At 43.9% G+C, this 2,287-nt stretch overlaps 1 pseudogene; it reads left to right on the top strand.

Moving 5' to 3' along the window:
• The first annotated feature begins 949 nt into the window (after positions 1-949).
• LOC126261537 (5S ribosomal RNA) lies at positions 950-1,067 on the top strand (annotated as a pseudogene).
• Positions 1,068-2,287: the final 1,220 nt, after the last annotated feature.

Here is a 2,287-nt window from a genome sequence, read left to right as displayed (position 1 = left end):
GTTTCCATCTGAGCTCTTGATATTCATACAAGTGGTTCTCTTTTCTCCAAAGGTCTCTTTAATTTTCCTGTAGGCTGTATCTAGCTTACCTCTAGTGAGATAAGCCTCTATATCCTTACATTTGTCCTTCAGCCATGCCTGCTTAGCCATTTTGCACTTCCTGTCGATCTCATTTTTGAGACGTTTTATTCCATTTTGCTTGCTTCATTTACTGCATTTTTATATTTTCTCCTTTCTTCAATTAAATTCAATATTTCCTCTGTCACCCAAGGATTTCTATTAGCCCTCGTCTTTTTACCTACTTGATCCTCTGCTGCCTTCACTACTTCATCCCTCAAACCTACCCATTCTTCTTCTACTGTATTTCTTTCCCCCATTCTTGACAATTGTTCCCTTATGCTCTCCCTGAAACTCTGTGCAACCTCTGGTTTAGTCAGTTTATCCAAGTCCCATCTCCTTAAATTCCCACCTTTTTGCAGTTTCTTCAGTTTTAATCTACAAAATTTTATTACTCTACATTAATTATTTTTTGGTGCTACGATCTTTTTTGCCGTCAGAGTATATTATAACTAAATGAAGTCATATATGCATAATTGTGTAAAGAAAAGGGGTCTCTATACTACGTGGATGTAGAACTCTGCTCTCTCTGAGCTCAGAACTTCGGCTTGCCTGCAGAAACCTGTCACCTACAACATCTGTCATGTTGCAGCTAGCCCATCGTATAACGAGGCACAAATGGCTCTGAGCACTATGGGACTTAATTTCTGAGGTCATCAGTGCCCTAGAACTGAGAACTACTTAAACCTAACTAACCTAAGGACATCACACACATCCATACCCGAGGCAGGATTCGAACCTGCGACCGTAGCGATCGCGCGGTTCCAGACTGTAGCGCCTAGAACCGCTCGGCCACTCCGGACGGCGTATAGCGAGGAACCTGGAGAACCATGCCAACGGCCTTGCCGCAGTGGTAACACCGGTTCCCGTCAGATCACCGAAGTTAAGCGCTGTCGGGCTGGGCTAGCACTTGGATGGGTGACCATGCGGTCTGCTGAGCGCTGTTGGCAAGCGGGGTGCACTCAGCCCTTGTGAGGCAAACTGAGGAGCTACTTGATTGCGAAGTAGCGGCTCCGGTCTCGGAAACTGACATACGGCCGGGAGAGCGGTGAGTCCCTCCATATCCGCATCCAGTGACGCCTGTGGGCAGAGGATGACACGGCCGGCGGTCGGTACCTTTGGGCCTTCATGGCCTGTGCGGGAGAGTTTGGAGAACCATGGGTTTTTACTTTCAAGCTTATTTCAATTTAATACGAAATGACTCACGAGAACCAAGGCATAAATCTAGACAACAATGAAATGAAACTAAAGCACTATTGAGGAATGCAGGGAAAGATTGAATAGATTTGTCGTGCAAATAGAAAATAGAGTGCACGGACATATGGACTTCACTTGTAAACTGTTGACAAACATGAATAAATCGGAGATGCGTACTGTGAAGTTGAATTTAAGAGAAATTTAGGATTGATTGCAACACTAGTGGCTGCCTCATTCGTTTTTTCAAAGGTCTGCGAGTTATAGCCATTTGCTGGATTCTTTTGCTTCTTTCTCTTGATTTTTTCTTTTTACTTTTGGTTACAATCTGACGACGTACGTGATTTTCGTCGTATGTGTGTGTGTTTGTGTGTGTGTGTGTGTGTGTGTGTGTGTGTGTGTGTGTGTGTGTGTGTGTGCGTGCACGCACTCGGGCATTATTCCTTTTTTTCCTTGTGGTTCAGGTTTACTCACGCTCGTCTCGTGATATTTTAGTAGGGCTGCTAAAGACCTTGCTGTCACGCGCCCATACGAATGTATCGCCATCATAATCATCATTTGCACCTAAAATGCTTGATATTTTTAATTTCGTCTTCTCACATGCTTGATAACGCTTCCTACACACGTATAAAGGCCACTTCATTTTTATTACATTGCATGTGTGTGAAACTGAATGCGTGTTTGACGGAAATTTGCGAGTAAAAACATCGTTCCATTCTCGAGTTTTTGCTGCTGTGTTGTGTTACCCGCGGTGTGGCTGATACGTCCCGTTTTGCAATTAGCGTTTTCATTTACGCTTGTTTTATACTTCTGTCAAGCGCTCAGATTTGTTTATTGCGAGCGCAGCTTATTGCATCTGTCCCTCTTTGTCATATTGGGCACCTGAAGTCTGCGTATTATTTTGAATTAATTGACCCAGTCGACAACGAGATAGGCAGATACATCCGTGTCTGTGAATTGCAGTGGCATTTAAAAC

Source organism: Schistocerca nitens, chromosome 5 (genome assembly GCF_023898315.1).
Source record: "Schistocerca nitens isolate TAMUIC-IGC-003100 chromosome 5, iqSchNite1.1, whole genome shotgun sequence".
NCBI lineage: Eukaryota > Metazoa > Arthropoda > Insecta > Orthoptera > Acrididae > Schistocerca > Schistocerca nitens.
The sequence above is the reverse complement of the archived record's forward strand: the minus strand, read 5'-3'. Positions and strand labels throughout refer to the sequence as shown.